Below are 21,424 nucleotides of genomic sequence, written 5' to 3' on the forward strand. Positions count from 1 at the left end.
TTTTGTCATTTAGAATTTTGGATGGTGAGTGTCGAAGGATGATAATAAATTTTGAATAAAATTTTGGGATTAATTAATTGTTTGTTATTAACATTTTATTTAGAAGTTTGAAATTTAAATAAAAGCTTTCGATACATTACAAATTTTTTATGTATGTTCATGATAAAAAAATAATGATTTTAAATTAGATATCAGCTATTGATATAAGCTCATAACCTCTTACATAAAATCTTATGCATGTTTCTGTTTTCATGACGATAATATTGTTTTTTGTTTCGATTTAGATGTTTTAGATTTAAATAAAAGTTTCCGATACATTACAAAAATTTAAGAAATAGTAACAGCAGCAACAATGCTTAATCAAATGTTATTGAAACAGGCTTGAGTAAATTCTTACATTATTTACCCAAGAAACAAATTCAACTCACCTCATCACTTTGCATGTTTAAATATCTCAGCGGCCTCCTTAACATTTTGGATAATCACTTGGAGGTGGAATAAGTGACTCATTAGGTCCTTTTCCATTGTCCACCAAGAATGACATCTTCAATCCCCATGTCGTATGAATTTCCAAATGGCAATGCATGAACCAAATTCCTGCAAATTTTCCAAACAAATCAACAGATTTAGTGTATTAATGAATATGGGAAAGATTTTGTGAAATCATTGGAACATCGTTCTTTACCTGGGTTATATGCTCGGAATCTTACAGATACTCATCCACCAGATGGTACCCCAATTGTCTCGACTGGATCGACGAGATTGAAGTTTCGAGGATCGGTTTTCGAATTATAGTTTCCAAGTCCCCTACCGACGACAAAGAAATTGAATCCATGCAAGTGGACGGTGTTGAAAATTAGTGTGAATGCACCGAATTCCACCGAAAGTATTACACCGAAAGTTGCAGCTTGATTTTGTTGAAAATATGGTAATGGGAAAATTGCTCATTTAGTCTATGAACTTTAGGGTATTTACAAGATTAGTTCTTAAGCTTCAATTATAAATACCCTAACTCATTTAGCTTCAAAATCATCCTAAATCATTCTAGCTTTCTCCCAATACTACATAATTTAGAGAGTTTTCTTGAGAGTTGTTTTCTCTTTTTTATCAAGAGAGAATTGACATTGTTTTCTCCTTGTTAGATCGAGAGAAGTTGTAATTCCTATTTTCTCTTAGTGAAATTCTTCTACCATTACCCGTGGTTTTTACCCTATATTATTTAGGGGTTTTCCACGTAAAATTTGTATCTTCTTTATCTTCATTTTTATTTTCTCAAATTATCAGTTGCGATTTTGCTCTATCCGATAGCCGTATTCCGCAACAATTTGTATCAAGAGCCATATTTGAGCATGTAATATCTACTTATTGTCTTTGTGGTTACCACCAAAAGGTGGATCCTCCAACATAAGAAAGTAAGAAGGTATTACCCATTCTTTGAAGGTTCCAGAAAACTATTCATGATAGTGAAATAGTGGGAACTATCCGTAATAGAAGCTATGGCAACGAAATTTGATATTGAAAAGTTCAATGGGAGAAATTTCTCATTATGGAAATTAAAGATAAGGCCATCATAAGGAAAGACGGTTGTCTAGCATCTATCAGTGAAAGGCTGATAGATTTTACGGATGATAAAAAATGGATCGAAATGGACGGGAATGTTGTGATAAACTTTCATCTAGCATTAGAAGATGAAGTATTGTCAAGCATCGAGGAGAAGAAGACAGCTAAGGAGATATGGGATCATCTCACCAAACTGTACGAGGCAACATCGTTGCACAATAAAATTTTCCTTAAGAGGAAATTGTACACTCTCCGGATGCTAGAATCTACTTCAGTGACGGAGCACTTAAACACACTGAACACTTTATTTTCTTAGCTTACATCCTTAAGAAGTACAATAGGAGAACAAGAACGTGTTAAACTTTTACTTCAAAGTCTACCAGATTCGTATAATCAACTCATCATCAACTTGACAGACAATAATGTCACCAGTCTAGTCTTCGATGACATTGCAGTTGCTGTTCCACAAGAAGAAAATCGGCGCAAGAACAAGGAAGACAAATAAGTAAATCTGCAACAAGCAGAAGTGTTAACAACGATGAGAGGGAGATCAACATAACGTGGCCAAAGCAGCAGTCACAAACATGGTAGATCAAAGTCGAGAAGCAAAAAGAATTTAAAGTGCTACAATTATGGAAAGAAAGATCTCTTGAAGAAGGATTGTTGGAGCCTAAATAAAAACTCCAATCCACAAGGCAATACCGCAAACACTTCAGATGATGGAGATACTCTATGTTGTGAAGCTTCAACCACTGTGGAAGGTAGAAAAAGATTTACAGATATATGGATCATTGATTCGGGAGCAACATATCACATGACCTCAAGAAGAGAATGGTTTCATCATTATGAATCTGTCACAGGAAGATTTGTGTATAGTTTCAATGATCATGCCTTAGAGATCGTTGGCGTTGGAACCATCAAATTGAAGATGTATGATGGAACAATTAAAATTGTTGGAGATGTGTGTCACGTAAAAGGCCTGAAGAAAATTTTATTATCCTACGGATTGTTGGATAATAATGCAAGCAAGATTGAAACACGAAAAGGAATCATGAAGGTGTTCCGTAGAGCGCTAGTGGTGATGAAAGATGAAAAGATAGCAGCAAACTTGTACATGCTGAAGGGAGAGACTTTGCTAGAAGCAGAAGCCTCTGTTGCCTCATGTAGTTCAGATTCTGCAATGCTATGACATTATAAACTTGAACACATGTCAGAACAAGGAATGAAAGTCCTTGTGGAGCAAAAACTACTTCCAGGCTTAACAAAGGTATCACTTACTTTGTGTGAGCATTGTATAACAAATAAGCAGCACCGATTAAAATTTAACACGTCAAATTCTAGAGGCAAAAATGTTCAAGAATTGGTTCATTCTGACGTATGGCAAGAAACAGTTACATCCCTAGGTGGAACAAAATACTTTGTCTCGTTTATTGATGACTACTCCAGGAAATGTTGGGTGTACCCTATTAAGAAGAAGTCAGATGTGTTTCAACTTTCAAAAACTTCAAAGCGTGGGTGGAACTTGATTCTGGAAATAATATCAAGTGTTTCCGTACAAATAATGGAGGAGAATACACAAGTGGAGAATTTGATGACTTTTGTAGGAAATAAGACATCAAAAGACAGTTCACAGTGGCGAATACTCCTCAACAAAATGGAGTGACAAAGCGGATTAACAGAACCTTGTTAGAAAGAACAAGAGCAATGTTGAGGACTGCAGGCCTAAAAAATCATTTTGGGAGAAGCAGACAATACCGCCTGTTATTTGGTGAATCGAGCTCCATCAACTGCAATAGAGCTAAAGATACCAATGGAGACGTGGACTGGTAAACAGGCTGATTATTCAAGCCTCCATGTATTTGGAAGTATTGTGTACATGATGTACAACTCCCAAGAAATTTCAAAGTTGGATCCAAAATCCAGGAAATGCAAATTCTTGGGGTATGCTGATGGACTAAAAGGGTATCGCTTGTGAAATCCCATTACCCACAAAGTGATTATCAGCAGGAATGTTATCTTTGTAGAAGATAAACTATAAAGAAAAGAAGACGATGATAGCGCTGAAAAGTCAAAGACTACATAGATACATATAGAAAAGGAGTTTGAACAAAGAGATTCTTCTGAAGCAGAACCAACACATGATGAACAAAAACCAGAGAGTTATAAAGATCCAACAACTCGTCAATCAGATCGTGTGAAAAGACGTCCCAATTGGCACTCAGATTATGTTATAGAAGGAAATATTGCATATTATCTGTTGACAGAGGACGGTGAGCTATCAATATACCAGGAGGCAATAAATAACTAAGATACTTCACTGTGGATGATGGTGATGCTAGAAGAAATTAAAGCCCTTCATAAAAATAATACATGGGACCTTGTGGCACTACCACAAGGAAGGAAGCCAATTGGTAACAAATGAGTCTTCAAAATCAAGAGAAATGGTGACGATCAAGTTGAGAGGTATCGTGCAAGACTGGTAGTCAAAGGATATGATAAAAAAGAATGTATTGATTTCAATGAAAGCTTTTCTCCTGTGGTTCGACTAACAACAGTTCGAGTAGTCTTGTTAAAAAATCTTTTCTTCATGGAAATCTTGAAGAAGAGATTTACATGATCCAGCCTGAAGGTTTTGAAGAAAAAGAAAAGAAGAACTTGGTTTGCAGGTTGAACAAATCTTTGTACGGTCTAAAGCAGGTGCCGAGGTGTTGGTATAAGAGATTTGATTCCTTCATTATGTGCCTTGGATACAACAGACTTAATACAGACCCTTGTGCTTATTTCAAGAGGTTTGGTGATAATGATTTTGTTATATTACTGATGTATGTGGATGACATTTTGGTTGCAGGACCCAACAATGCTCATATTGAAGAATTGAAGGCACAACTGGCTAAGGAATTTGAAATGAAGGACTTGGGATCAACAACAAGATTCTAGGGATGCAAATTCACCGATATAGAAGTAATAGAAAGATTTGGCTTTCACAAAAGATTTACTTGAAGAAGATCTTGTCACGATTCAACATGCAAGATTGTAAGCTAATTTCTACCCCTCTTCCTATTAACTTCAAATTATCCTCCAGTATGAGTCCTAGCAGTGAAGAAGAAAGGATGGAGATGTCACGAGTGACGTATGCATCGGCAGTGGGAAGTTTAATGTTCGTTATGATATGCACGAGACCAGACATTGCACAAGCAGTGGGAGTTGTTAGTCGGTACATGGAAAATCCAGGCAAAGAGAATTAGAATACAGTAAAGAGGATCCCGAGATACATCAAAGGGACCTCAAATGTTACATTATGTTACGGAGGATCAAATTTACTTATCAATGGGTATGTTGATTCTGACTATGCAGGGGATTTGGTTAAAAGCAAATCTACAACAGGATATGTGTTCAAAGTTACTAGTGGATCTGTAAGCTGGGTTTCAAAATTACAGTCAATTGTGGCTACGTCAACAACAAAAGCAGAATATGCAGCAGCTACACAAGCCAATAAAGAAGTAATTTGGTTGACGATGTTATTGGAGGAGCTTGGGCACAATCAAGAGTATGTCTATCTGTTTTGTGACAGTCAAAGCGTCTTGTATCTAGTACGAAATCTAACATTTCATTCAAGGATAAAACACATACGAGTTCAGTACCATTTCATTCGTGAAAAGGTGGAAGAAGAGACGGTAGATATGTAGAAGATTGATACCAAAGACAACATAGCAGATTTCATGACGAAAGTGATCAATGCTGATAAATTTACTTGGTGTCGATCCTCTTATAGCCTGTCAGAAATGTAAGCAACATAAAGGTACAAGGTAGAAAGAATGGTGTGAAGATATGATTGTTCCAATCAAATCTTCAAGTAGGAGATTATTAAAAATTGGTGTGAATGCACCGAATTCCACTGAAAGTACTCCACCGAAATTTGCAGCTTGATTTTTTTGAAAAAATGGTAATGGGAAAATTGTTCATTTAGTCTCTAAACTTTAGGGTATTTACAAGATTAGTCCTTAAGCTTCAACTATAAATTCCCTAACTCATTTAGCTTCAAAATCTTCCCAAATCATTCTAGCTTTCTCCCAATACTAGAGAATTTAGAGAGCTTTCTTGAGAGTTGTTTTCTCCTTGTTAGATCGAGAGAAGTTGTAATTTCTATTTTCTCATAGTGAAATTCTTCTACCGTTGCCTGTGGTTTTTACCCTATATTATTTAGGGGTTTTCCACGTAAAATTTGTGTCTTCGTTATCTTCATTTTCTCAAATTATCAGTTGCGATTTTGCTTTATCCGATAGTTGTATTTCGCAAAAGATGGGGTGGTTCTCAGGGGCTAAGATCCCGGTATCTTGCAAAACAAGTTGTACTGTCAAGTTATAAGACAGTCTGAAGACCTTTGTTTTATTTGTGGTTAGTTGATTACTTGGTTGAGTTCTGGTGTAGTTAACATGTGTGGTAGGTTACCGGGGAAGTCAGCGGTGAAAACACCACTGATGTTGAGGTAATGTGCTTGAAGTAAGTCCGTGGTGGGCATGACGAATGTCATGTTGTTGATAGCGACTACTGCACGACTTCATGCTTTGCAAGTATGACAAGGGTTGATCCCGAGTCCAACGCTGAAGAAAAGATTATGATCGATGGTTTACGGGACTAATACAGGGTATTTCTTAGAATTGAGGGCACGGAGAGAGTTTGTAAAGCTGTTGGCGATCGGTGTCGCGTTTTGCAGTGGTGGGGTAGTGAGAGTTGTGGCTGTGTTGGCGAGTGTGCCCTAGTAGTGCAAGGTTGCTGTTGCGGTAAAGTTATCGACTGCGATAGGAGAGTCTACAAAAGGGGAGGTTGTGACCAACTATTTACTAGACTTTTGACCGGCCGAGAAAAGGACATTAGTGGTTTGGACTGGGGTAATTACGATCGTATCGATTTTGAATGGTTTAACATATGTGGCATCGACTTCAAAGACAGTGAGCTTGTGGCCGACAATCTTGAAAAAGAGTTTTTTATTGAGTGTAGTATTGAAGAGGCGTAGCATATAGGTCTTTCCATTTTCAACCGGTAATGTAAAGCCTTCTGCATATGATCGGAACAGAGATTCACATCAGAGATCACAGTTTCAATCAATGTTTTCGAAATTGTGGAAAAAGGAAAAGAGAGTACCCCGGGAAGGACAATTTGAGATCGGTCCGGGATGACCATTTATTTTGTGAGCGTCTGAGACATATGGTGCCAGTCCAGACTTGAGTGCTTCGTTGATGACATCTTCAATATAGGATTTCCACCGCTCACCTAGAACAATAACAACTTCGTCGTCCGGTTTCGGGAACTGATAAGGCACACCAGCCTTAGGCAAGATAACAATCGCCCCATGGACCGTGGACCGTAGCCAGAGAATATGCGCATGCCATAGCAATGTCCCTCTTTGGCCTGTGACGGTAAAGTTATACACATAACTTTGCCCTATCTGGATTGGACATTGTGTAATATATGTCAGACCATCTGCCCATCCTGTTCGAAGCTGCCTTATACCATGCATGCACAATTAAGTGAACAAAAAAATGAACAAATAGTTGTATTTAATTTATGAACTGTGATTATTTGTGTCCTAACCAATGTATAGAAACATGGTTAACGACTTTGACAAGCAATGTATCGTCCTCTCGAGCGTATTAAGTCGGTCTCGAGAATTCGCCATTGACAATCATGATTAGTTTATTCGAACATAATCTAGTCATATTCTTCATTTCCACCTACGCATGTTACGTAAATTAATCATAAAATCCGAACAAACACAATTTGGTCGAAAATCAAACTATGTACTTACATTGAACTTGTAGTGTCGAACAGCAGAGTCGACAAGAACAGGAAACAAGAAGGCGATAAGTACTAAAATTCGAACCCAAGAGTTCATTGTCTCTTCTTTTCTATTCTCCTCGTTCGCTCGATTTGTTTTTTCTTTTGTCATTTGTTTAATCACTCGGTTCCAATCTTAAATGACTCGGTAACACACACACACCATTTTAAAGGGTGATAGAGAGCAATTGCTGCCATATCATTTTTCTTTGGTTAGGTGGATGAATGTGCATATCCTCTAGAAACAAAGAATTATCGAGAAATAACATGATTCCACCCATGCTTTCTTGCGATTCACTTTAAGTTATTTTAGGACCAATTCTTAATTGGAAGTTAAGTCATTAAAACTCTTAATCACATTTTCCAATTAATTTGAAATCCAATCACAAATTTGTAAAAAAATCCATAAAAAAATATCATTTCCATGGACCAAGTGATCTTTTTGAATACAATTTGGAACATTGATGGTTCTATCAGTTACTTGTACAAGTAAGTGAATGGAATTTATTTAAAAAGTAACACTTAAATATCAGCTTGTGCTTCTGGAATTTATTTTCCTAAAAGGCAAAAGGCATAGAAGAAAAGTGAATGGAAGACATAAAGACAGAAACCTCAGTTTAATAAGTATTAAACAATAAATATGATTAAAAAGAAATATAAAAAAATACGCGGCCTAATGACATGTTGCTTAGAGGTTTTAGACAAGATTAAGCTCCACGAAAGTGAAAATTTATGGGAAATTAAGTTTGGTTTTGGTGGTGATATTTTTGGTTAACCGTTCATGCTTTGTTGTGGTACTAGGATGGAAGTTAAGTATAGGGTAGGGTCCAAAAACACCATCAAGCACACCAATGGAGATTGTGGCATTTCAGCTGAAATAAAATTTCACCATCCCTTGGTTTCACCCTACAATGTGATACCATGCTTTACACTTACTAAATTTTTAGCATTTATTAAATACAACGTACTATTATCAAGTCTAAAATTGTCGATTTCACAGCAGCAAATTCGATAATTGGAAAGAAGGATGAATCTTGTAATGAACAAAAGAGGAACAAGAGAATTACATGGAATTTCTTTGATTCATGGGACATCTTTGATATTTGATGGGAATTTATTGGAATGATTTAAATTTATGTATCATGTTGATGAGATCGAATGAATTGTGGCGGTTGTAAGCGGTTTATCCCTTCTGATTTAAACAAGAGTCATAATTAATGATAATCGACTGTTGGCTGGTGTCAAAGTACACTATAACCAATAGGTTCCAATAATTCTACTCACTAATATAATTATTGTTCTAGCATTAACGGAGAGTTAAATGTTGAAGATGAATCATCTTCAAAATTAAAATAATAATAATGAACAATCATATTAAAAAGGACATGAATCATGTTAAAAATGAAAGTCGCCTCAAAAGATCGAGTGTAAAGAAATCAATAATGATAGAAGTTAAATCTATGGTCCAACCTTAGTGATCGATAATACATGTGAGATAGATATAAAAAAAATATTTTTTTTGGACAAATCATAACTCAAATTTTTCTAGTAGATTCATTACAATAGGCTCAACTAAATCACTTTACCTATAACAATGATATTTTTATATTGACGATCATTTTCTTTCTTAAATTTTAGAATCGATGATGAATCTTTTTGAGGATTAAAAAGATTATAAGAGTCTAATAGAAACTAAATGCTCAAAAGATATATTAGTGAAGTGATTTATTCAAGTATATTTTTCTCTTCTTTTTCTTCCCTTTTTGCTCAATTAAGTATATTTGTGGATTGTTATATTTTGATCCAAATTATAATTGGTAATTAAGTTGGATTTTATTGTACTTATTTTAGGTAAGAATTTTTATGAATTAAGAATTCTTGGTGATCAAGTATTTGGTTTTATAAATAGAGATAATGTCACAACCTAGTTGTTAGAGAGAATTATTTTGCAGAGATGTAATCTTTCTGGGATATCTGTAACTTTCGAAGTTTATGTTACATAGATAGTTTTGTAGGGATTGAGAGAGTTTTTGGGATACACCGGGTTTTGGTATCTATATCAGATTTTGGGATACATGTGATATCATGTACTTGTACTCTTCGTGTTCTCTATATCTATACACAGAACCACGTTAAATCTCATCTCCTGTGCATGTCTTATTTTTTGTTGATATCACTTTGATTATTATTTTTTTCGCTTTCGAATTCTAACAAGTGGTATCATGAGCTATTGTTCGGGCTGTGGAATTTTGAAGGAATTTGTTGCGGATTTTGTTAGCAATTTTGGAGACATACAAGATGAATTTGTTGCAATGCGTTTTCAGTTGCAAGGAAGTAATTCTCGATTAATCTGTGATACTTCAATGGATATTACATAAGAATTAAAGTTGTTGAAATATAAACATGCATAATATACAGGGACCAATTCCTAAATATATTATTTTTTAGCCTAAAATATACATATTCGAATAAAAAAGGTAAATTTATTAAATCTATCCCTAAATATTTTAAAAAAATTAAAAGACATCACACATGACCTAAATGCAAAAACACGCTAAACATACATAGACTATTCAGAAAATAACCTTAAAAATATATAACATGCATAAAATGGGTAAATCACAAAAACAATCCTTACAAGTGACTAACATGCAAAAACACGGCTAAACTAGGGGGACTAAACAACAAATAAATCAAAAAATACCAAGCATAAACATAAATGGGAAAATGTTAAAAACGGTCCCTATCAGTGACCTTTTTGCAAAAACACGCGCAAGTTAAGGGACCTAAGTGTAATTTCCCCTAACTTGTTTTATAATACAATTTTTTTTTCATTTTCTGTTTTTTTAAATTAGCTTCTCTCTCGAATTTCGACCCATCGCTGGCCGTCGACTACACCACCAAAATTTTACCAGAGATCCTCCTCAACCCACTTGTCTCAGATCTAGGGTCTTTTTTTTTGTGAAGGTGGCTCAATCATCGTGAAAATGGTCGAGACCCTTCGGCTCTCCCGGGCTCCAATCGCCGTCGTCTGCCTTTGGATAGGGCCCACTTTGAAGTATGTTGCTCTCATCCCTCGTATGCTTCTCTTCACCATCCGGATTGGCCAACAAGGGCCTCAATCGCCAACGAGGTTCTGACCGAATGGTATATCTACTTACTTCTTTTTTTTAGTTTGCTGTTAAAATAACTTGATTTCGAAGAAGAAGAAGAAAAAAATATACATATACTGGAAATTTTTTGTTGCTTTTTTATTTTCGTTCGAACTCCGGGGAGCCCCCTTTTTACAGAATTGCTTGAGGCTTTATAAGCCCCGATTTTTACAGATTTTTTTCTTTCTTTCGAATATGGAAATGATTACAAATAGCGTTTGTGTGTGGTGTTTTCTTTGATCTTGCTTTCTTGTTGACTTGAGGTTTTTGACACGGCAAGTGGCTTGATTGGTTGCAGAACTGGTGGCAACCTACTGGTGGAGATGGGCGGCAGACTTGGTTAGCTCTAGTGGCGGCAGATCTAGTCGGCTCCAGTGACAGTGGCGGCTGGTGATGACTATGGTAGATTAGGGTTTTAAAAACCCTAGTTGGGTAAGATCAGGCTTGGGTTTGGGCCTGAAGTTGGGTGTTTGGTACTGGGCCAGTTTACTTCTAGGTTAGGTCAGATTGGTGGCCCGATTGGGCCTGTTATTTTTTTGGTCTGTAAAAACAAATAATAATAATAATAATAATAATAATAGCAAGACAAAAAATGAGTGTCGACAACTGTCCCTCTTTGTCCATTCTTGTGTCAATAAGAATAGGAAAAGACGAAGAGACAATGAGTTTTCGTCCGATCAACTTCATGGTTTGGAATATGATGAGGGAATATCAGATCTGGGGACGTTAATCCATTCCACTGTCACTCAGGGAAGATTGAATCGAGGTAGACTTGTTCAAATGTTACTCAGGGAATATCAAATCTTGGAAGAGAGGGATATATTTCGTTTCTTCTGGAGGGAATATCAGATCTAGGGACGTTGATTCATTTCGCTGTCACTCAAGGAAGATTGAATCGAGGCAGACTTGTTCATTGTTACTCAGAGAATATCAAATCTTAGAAGAGAGGGATATGTTCGCTTCTCTTGAGGGAAATCAGATATGGGGTGTTGATTCATTTCACTGTCACTCAGGGAAGATTGAATCGACTTCGATTCGCTTCTCTTGTCTTCGATAATATCAAATTTGCAAATTACCACTTGTTAGTATATGTTTGAAAATTTGAAAAATCATACTTGAAGATTTGGACTTCAAGGTAATCTTTGAAAATCGATTTTTTGTGTGGAAACTTGTCTCGTAGCCACTGAATATGGGAGTCTGTCTCGACTTGAGTGTCAATTAAATCTCTCACTTTTTGGGACTATGAATCGATTATTTTTCAAAAATTTCATTTTTCAGAAAAGATTGAAATTAAAAGCTTTGGAAATTATTTTCTCATTTTTCAAAAAATCATGCGAAAATATCCTACCCTAATAACTTATGGATGGACCGAAGGACTTATCATCTTGCTCGAAAGACTTATAGATGACCCGAAGGATTTAGGCATCATGCTTGAAAGACTTACTGATTGTCCAAAGGAATTACCAACTCGGAAATAGTTTACTAGGAAAAAACCTTCATTACTTTTTCAAAATTTCAATTTCCAGATTTAAATGAGAATTCTTATGGATGGCCCGAAGGACTTATCATCTTGCTCGAAAGACTTTCAGATGACCTGAAGGATTTAAACATCATGCTCAAAAGACTTACTGATGGCCTAAAGGAATTACCAATTTTGGAAATAGTTTACTAGTTAAAAAACCTTCCTTACTTTTCAAAAATTTCAATTTTCAGATTTAGATGAGAAACCTTTCTTATTTTTCAAAAAACATGTGAAAACATCCTGCACAAAGGTCTTATGGATGGCCCGAAAGACTTACCATCTTGCTCGAAAGACTTACAGATGACTCGAATGATTTAAACATCATGTTTGAAAGACACTGATGGCCCAAAGGATTTACCAAATTTGAGAATAGTTTACTAGGTAAGAAACTTTACTTACTTTTCAAAAAAATTTAATTTTCAGATTTAAATGAGAAATCTTTCTCATTTTTCAAGAGACGTGTGAAAACATCTTGCTCGAATATCTTATGGATGGCCCAAAGGACTTATCATCTTGCTCGAAAGACTTATAGATGATCTTTCTAACTTTAAAAAAAATTAATTTTCAGATTTGAATAAGAAAGATTTCTCATTTTTTTAACTTATAAAACGACTTAATGGTCGGGCAACATGCCCCACTTCAAAGTAATGCTTCCTCTGTTGATTGAGTCCACCCTGTTCTTCAGGTTCTACCTCCTTAAACATGATTACCTATATTTGAGGTTTAAATTCTGGCTTCCACTTGTTGGGATTTTAATACCATGAATCTTTTTTTCCTTGGAAGATCTGTAAAAACCAAATTTTTGTGTGTGAAATGTGAATGCAATGTAATGCATTTTCTTTTATGCAAATGATGTTCTCATGCATACATAAATGTTGATTCAATTTTTCTTTGACTCCAAAGTGGGGAACCAAGCCTTCTTCCTCTTGATCATTCTTCTCTATGGGTTTACTCAGATATCGGCGTAGCAACTCATAATTTTAAGCTTGCAACTTCTAAAGATCTGCCCAATCATCTTGTGGTCCTTGTTTTCTGCCTTTTTTCTATTTTTCCTCTTATCTGCATTAATGTCTCAAAAGAGATGTTTCATTTCTTAGATTCTTGCTACGTTCAGGAACATGACCTTGATGCCCTTTTTTGTGTTCAACTCAATTGCGCTATCAAAGTTGTTTTTCCAGGACTCTACAGTTAATTAATGCTCGACTGATGTGCTCCACAAGGTAAGTTCTACTCAAATTCATGTCTTTCCCTTGACACTCCAAGTTGTGAGGCTCATTCTCAATATCTTTTTGGTCTGAACCTTGTTATCTCAGCATGATCTGGGTCATTGGTCATGCCCCAATGTAGGTACTTCCACTACTCATCCCTGTTTGGGTGCTGAAATTTCATCCTTGACTGATCTCACTCTCGCATCATTTATCAAAAATCACCAGCCCATCAAAGTGTGAAAAGTTTTGTTCTTGAGTCTTTTGATCTTTCAAACTTCATTGCTTCAAAAGAAAACGAAGAATGTCTTCATTTTTCATATGCCTTTTATTCTTCTTGCCTTGGCTCTTGAGGTAGAACAAATCTCAAGTTCTTCAAGGATCTCCTTTATTCTCGAGAGATTGTCCTGTTTAAGAATGTTTTTCTTCCTCTTTTAAATTTTCAAAATATGAAAACGTTTGATGAAGAAATTTTGAAAATGAGTGCCCCATGCACCGACTCGCAATTGAAACAAATTATAAAACATGAGTTTATTGAGTATCAAACAAATCAATTGCTCTTTCGATTCTTCAAGAATTATAGCTCTTTGACAAGTGTCAATATTAGTGACAAATTTAAGGTATGGGTTAACTCTGGAAAGGTAAGGTTTCTCAGGTTGACCTTTTTATTATAGCGTAATTAGTTATTTGGTGACCACTAACTTGAGGAAGTGGTTGTTATGCTAATCTTCTAGAGATAATCACTGGTTCCAAACTCTTAGGGACACATTTGGGATGTGTGATGCTTCATCAAGAGGTTTGTGAGACCGCTTCTTATGTCGTAGTTGCACAATTTAACATTCAAGTCACCTTTTCATGTTTTCAACTCGAATCCTCCTTTGCCTTCAAGACGTTATTCAAAATTTTACGTCTTGAACCCCCTTTATTTGTAACACCCCCAACCCGTACCCGACCCGGATATGAGTTCGAGATGTCACATTGATTTTTTAAAACAATATTCTTACAAAATATCAAAACATTTGAACTTATATTAAGAAAATACAATAAATACTATTAAATTGTGCTTCATTATAAAAATTTAAGGTAAAACGTATTTATGAACAGTGAAAAAATTTCGAATATAAATTGTGCATCGATGCACTTCTATAGTAACTTTCGTAAAATAAGTATAAATTCATAAAAAAAAATCTAAGTTTTCATCCGTATAAAGTTACCACTTACATATACACATTTAAAACATTACAAAACTCAATCGTATGATTTTACAAACCATTTAGAACATATTGGATTCAAATCTTTATTACATGCCAACCACTATCATTATTACAAAATACATACTATACATTTCTTTTCTGATCTGATCTTTAGAAAGGAGGAACTGACCTGTCTTGCACAACTTTTATCAATATTCCTCTTCTCAAAACCTATGTGTGAAATAATCACACGCTAAGTCGTTGACTTAGTGAGGCATATAAAACATATAATAAAATTGTAGAACATTTCATATAATAAAATGCATACATATACATATACATATACATATACCATAATCATCATAATCTCTATTTATCATATGATTTTGTACTTATCATTTTTGTATATCATATAACACACATAACATCATATAATTCATGTAACATATTTCATATCACCAAAACATATACATCATATGTATTGTATTTGTTATTGTTTCTTTATTAACCTACGTGCACTTGTGAGAACTTAAAGTATTAGAGTACATTGAGATTGTGCACTATGTTGTCACTACAACTCGTATAAATGTCCCGAAAGACCTATCCAGAGGTCATAAAGAACCTCGGCAACTGTCCATAGGTCTGAAGAACCTAGGTAAACTGTCCATATGTTCCTTAGAACATAGGTATACTGTCCATATGTCCCGAAAGACATAGGTAATTCTGTCCATATGTTCCGTAGAACATAGGTAAACCCTCGACTCTTGGCATGCCAACTATACCCCTAGCTCTCATATCACATAACATGGGAATTATCATTTATAACATTTCATATCACTTGTTCTTTCTATTCTTTCACATACCACATGTATGTGTAAGCATATATTTCATATTACATGTAATCACATAGATCATTTCATATGGCTTATATCATTTCTCATTTGTTCATGTACGTATGTCATTTCTTGTTCACATATATTCATATATACATCACATAGCACATAGAATAACATCTAAACTTATACATGTACTCATATACATACTTTCATATAGTCCATATATCACTGCCATATAATTTCTCTCACAATTTTTACATAATCACTTATATCACATTAACTATATATTATTTTCATGTATTTACTTTCACATAGCTCATTACATAGGCATGTATTCTCATATTTTATTCTCATATGTTATTCTCATATATTCACATAACTTGGATCAAATATACATATAGTCATGTAAATCACCTTGGCATAACTTATATCAACTTTTCATGTCATTTCACACTTCTTGTTACATTGTTTATATCTTACTCTTATGTCTTCTCATATACATATATTCACATATACATATCATTTTATTATCCTTATTATTATTCTTATTATCACATCCCTATTTATTTACATAAGTCACATAGCATTTACAAGTACATATTCACTCATATAATCAAGCATACATGCATTTCATGTCATTCATTTCATTCTCTGTATCCTTATCACATAACTTATTTTATTTCTCATGTTCTTATGTAAGCACATATGTCATGTCTTGTTTACTTATATTCATATATATATATATATATATATATATATATATATATATATATATATATATATATATATATCACACAACACATAGAACAATATATCCAACATATCACATATACATGTAATCATGTCATATACCATAACATTGTAAGGGTTACTTCTTACCATAATAACTCTGTCACTGGCTCATCGCAAGCCAATGTTCATTCTATAACATAAGCACAAATTAAATTGCACTCACCTCAGCCTTGCTTGATTTGATTCAATCCCAACTCTTCGATTGTTCTGTAACTCGTTTAGGCTCGATATCTACACAACATAAATTTTGAGATGATTTTCAGAAGCCTAAACCTTATAACTTGGTATTAATAACTTAGGCTAATCTAATAAACCAAAAATTCACTTTTCCTTTAGGAGTGTATCGATGCACTATGGGTGCATCGCTACACAAAATAGCTTCGAAATTCCCATGCATCGATGCCTACCTATGTGCATCGATGCACAATAAATAATTTCTGAAAATTTACCCTTGATACATCGGTACATGTTTAATGTGTACCGATGCACACTAATCCAGAATTCTCATTTATGAACAAAAATTACTTCCTTCTAACTTAATTGTGCCATATTTCAACCCCTTTCATATCCTTAACTCACATACACATGCTTAAACTCATTTATATCCATTTATCTCATCTTTAAACTCAAAATTCCATCTATCATATGGAAATCAATAATCATACCAAATTTTCAAGATGCTTTAAATCCAATTTTATCACTTCATATCTCTTAATTAAGTTGATGACAAGTCAAATTTAGTTTCAAATTCAACTTATCAACTCTTTTCCAAAAATTCACTTAAAAACTCATTTTCTTTAATCTTTCATAACTTCTTAATCTTTTAATTTTAAGACAACTTAAGATTTCCTTAAGCTTAGTTATCATTTAATGATAAAAACCCAACCATAAAATCAACAAATAATTAACTAATAAAGAAACTCACCTTTGCTTGGAGCTTCACGTTGGAGAAGAGAAGAAGATGAAGAAGAGAATTGTCTGGAACTTGTTTTCAAAAACATATACTCCACATGGTATTATAATACCCATTAATTATTATTTAATTATTTTCTTTGTTCAATGACATATTCGCCCTTTGACTCTTTCAATAATTACCAATAACCATTCAGATATTATTTTCAAATAAATCATTGAACTTTTCAACTTTTCCACTTTAATCACTAAATTCTGAAATTTTACAATTTAGTTACTAACCCATAGTTTGGGATGTTACATTATTATTTTCCTATCATGCATTACATATTTAAGAAAAAAAATTTGCAAATAAAAAAATTAATCATGAGAAGTGGAATGAAATTTGAAGATAGTCTCTTTCACTTAGAAATCCATGTATGATTAGAATGGACTTTTCAGGCACGTAACATAGGCCAAGGCTCACGATTATGAAAGAAAGGGATAAATAGGCCCAAACAAGTGTTTAAGGGTAATTGAACCAAAGATCAATTCATTCTGATGCCTTCAATCTTGCCTTGTTTGACTTGGATCTGCTTACTACTTGTTTTTTTTTTACTTTTTCTAGATCCCTCTAGACTACCCATTTTTGAGTTTTCACCCTAGATTTCATCTCCATTTTTTATATCTTCAGCATTTCTCATTATTCTTGTTAAATATGAATCTTTGAAACGATTGCACTTGATCAACCTTGTAGATTGAGGCTAAATGAGTCACTCATCTTGAAATATTTGATTTATTTTCTCTTTTTTTTCTTTTTCCTCTTTTTCTCTTTTTCTCTTTTTTCCTATTTTTCTATTTTTTTTCTCTATTATCTTTCTTTTTTCTTTTTCATTTTATGTCTTGTCTCTCTCTCTCTCTCTCTTTCTCTTTTATATATTTTTATGAATTTATTGGATGAGTATAGGATTCCAATTGCTTTGAGCACCTTCTTGTCCTATTTATTTCTTGCATTTGGGAGTTCTTTCGTTATTCTCGACTGAATTTGATCTCCGAGCACTTTGCATTTGATCTACCTTGTAATTCTTTGTTATTACTCTTTATTTCACGGAGACTTGCCCCTGTAATAAAACTGGATTGACGATCTTTACTCCTGCGAGAATATATCCTTTACCTTGCCCCCAATGTGTAGGTGATCCTTGGTTAGGGTTGAATCAAAAGAAAAATAATTGAGGCTCAAATGGGGACAACAAGGGATATATTTTCTCTTTTTGTGGGGGGATAAATGAAAGAAAGTCATTGATCATTTCATACACATAATTCCTTGCAAAAAAAGGTATCCCCAGGGGATGAATACTCAGGATTAACTTTTATTTACATGAAAACATTGTAATTAATGAATGATAGAATTATTTAAATCATTCCCTTTATTTCTTTTTCTTTTTGCTTCTAGCTTGCCCCAATTATTCGAGCTTCTCATCAAAAAGTTGACCCATGATGCCCCATCTCGTCTATTCTTGCAGGAAGATTCATGGATAAATGAAAGTTTTTCACTCGAGGCCTTTCGATTTTATTGGTATAAAAATGAGGGTTGTGTCTAAGAAGACAATGATGTGACTTTGAAGTCGTGTATACGGAGAAAGATAGTGTTATAAAAATATTGGCTCCATATGAATTTGGTGTATTTGGAGTCTCAGATAAATGTGGTATCAAAATTTGTTTTTGGTAGTGGCCATGAATTATTTAAGGTAAAAAATCAAGTAATTGTGATTTTAGCTTTGGAAGGGATATGAAAGGTCTAATTTTGCCACTTTCCAAAGATCTATAATTCTTAAAAAATTAAAAGAATCTTTAATTCAGTTGATACTCTAAGAACTAACAGATTAAAAATTTTATTTATTTCTCATAATAGCCTTAAAAGTAACATAAGTTCAATCACCATACTTTTTGACAAAATATTTAGGTAAATAAAGAAAGAAAGAATAAAAACAAACTCAAACAAGACAATGCAAGTGAAATAGAGCTTCACGATGGATGAAACAATCTCTTCCTAATTAGGATGCCCCATTACTCATCAGACATGTGGGTTCTCGATTAGATCTTCATGGTTGTTACAATCTAATGCCCCACTTGCTCATTAAAAGACCATGTCTCCGAACCGATCAGATTCTGTAACTTGCTCTTCGGTACCCCACAGTTATTAGTAACATGCCCTAAACTTCATATCTAGCTCTCAAATCTTCTCTAGGCTTGAACGAGGTGGCCTCGATTTACCTTCAATATTTTTGTCACACGATTCTCCACGAGTTACTACCAGGATATGTGATTAATGCAGTTAAGATGTAATGTACATTATACAATGTATGATGTATAGATGTGAATGTAAAGATGCAAAAAAAACACATACGAATGCAAAAATACAGATGGGAATGCAAAATGTGCGATGCAAATGCATGTATGCAAAATTTTTCATTCCAGAGTGGCCATCCTACAAAAAATTTCATTGAACATAAGGGTTTCGGTATGCCAAACAAACTTTAGACATAAGTGATATCTTTAACTCATAACTTCTCTATCTCTCTCAAAAGCCAAGTTAACTTCCACTCATATTCAGGTGTTGAATGTCAATCTGCTTAAATTCTCTTGCAAAGCCAGCTAAATGAATCAACTTGTGATCCACATTGCTTGCTCGAATCATAACTTCTTTCATGACAACGTCTTTTCCTCCATCTTATATGTCAATTCTTGGAGATGTAGACACTGTTGTTCATTTTTCCTTGCAAAACAAAATTCTTTGTGGTCACGAAGTTCTCGTGCAATATCTCCATAATCATCTATTAGTCTCATCAATGTCTTATTCTTAGCTCTAGTGGCTTCTAGCTCGGTATCATTCTCACGCTTATGAAGCTTCCATATTGGCTATGGATATATTCAACATATGATTTTCGACTTGGCATCTTTCCAAATCATCCATGGATGTATTGCATCTTTTTCTGCAATCTGTAAATTATGAGAGGACTTCTTGGCTCAACCTTCATGCTTCTTGCAATTCTTTCTCCAATGTTCAGCGTCATTTTTTAGTTTAGTGACCCCTATTATCCACTCCTCTAAGGTATTTCCTATACCAGTATTTTTAAAGGCTTGATCGATCCTTTGAAAACCATTACACATGGCTTCTATTTTCACTCCTCAAATGAAAAACTTGGGCTTCATACTTTAGCAAACCTTCTTCCTCTTGGATGCCCCCACTGATACCCTTACCTTTGAACAATTTTGGCTTCATCTTAACAGGACAATCAATTACCCAACTAGGTCAACCCATGATCCAAAAGATGTTGGACTCGATGTTTAAAGGTGGTGCGATTTTCAATGGAATGTCCTTGGGCTCGAACATGATACTCACAACAAATATTAACATTACACCAATTTGGATACGGAGGTTACCAAGGTTTCACATAATGCATGGCCACCTCTCAGGCTTCTAAAAGCTTATCATATGATACATGGATATGATCAAAATGAGAGCCACCTCTCGGCTCGGATTGATGGAGTCTTCAGATTTATTTCTCCTGATATTGGGAGTTGACTCTCAAATGCCCACGAATTTTTATTGATGGCTTCATTTCATATTTCTGAACTTCTACAGTTGCCACCATTTTCTTAGTACCTCCAGACAACTTGTTGATGTGAATAGTGATTATGTGTGATTCCTCATATTGGCTAGGATTAGCTTGTTATAAAGTAGTCCTTTGTGTACTTGACATTACAGGATCATTTCCATCGAGTTCTTTCCCTTCCTTCACAAAAGTTTCCTTTTCTTTAGCCAAAGCAGTTACTCTATCTATCATCTTGGACATTTGTTCTATTATTTCTCTTATCTCCTTTTGCTCTTCGTCGGACATACGATCCTTGGGCTCGTAGCTCTCTACTATCCTCGGAGTTTCTTCAAGATGTCATTCCTTAGTTGTGTTATAGTTTACTTGATCATAAAACCCTTTGTCTATCATGAAAACCTTTTACTCTGATGATCACTCATAAATCAATACCTTTTGATTATGTTATGATCATGCGATGCAAGAAAAGACACATAAAAACACGTTAGTACAAAATGACAAGAATTTCTGTAAAAGCAATCAAAATAAAGTAATAAGCTAATGTAAAACCAGAATGCAAATAGAAATGCAAATGTGTTAATTCCAAAAGTGATCACCATAGAACAACCTTCATCAGACCATAAAATTTCCTTACATTAGACAGACGAGCTTCATTTTCTTCATTTAATTGATCTAGGCCTTTCTCACGATCTGATATTGTTTTCATAGTCGTTGTTGGACTTCTCAAAGTGTTGATCCACATTTCTTCATTTTAATTCCTATTGTGATTATTGGATCTCTAGACTTCCATTTCCGTGGGATTGTCCAAGAGGAAAGTGGCCTTG

General features: G+C 34.5%; 1 pseudogene; it reads right to left on the reverse strand.

Annotated features, from left to right (window-relative positions):
- Positions 1-466: 466 nt before the first annotated feature.
- Positions 467-7,513, reverse strand: LOC120214084 (annotated as a pseudogene).
- Positions 7,514-21,424: the final 13,911 nt, after the last annotated feature.

The sequence above is a fragment of the Hibiscus syriacus genome, unplaced genomic scaffold (assembly GCF_006381635.1).
Source record: "Hibiscus syriacus cultivar Baekdansim isolate YM2019G1 unplaced genomic scaffold, ASM638163v2 tig00110050_pilon, whole genome shotgun sequence".
Taxonomy (NCBI): Eukaryota; Viridiplantae; Streptophyta; class Magnoliopsida; order Malvales; family Malvaceae; genus Hibiscus; species Hibiscus syriacus.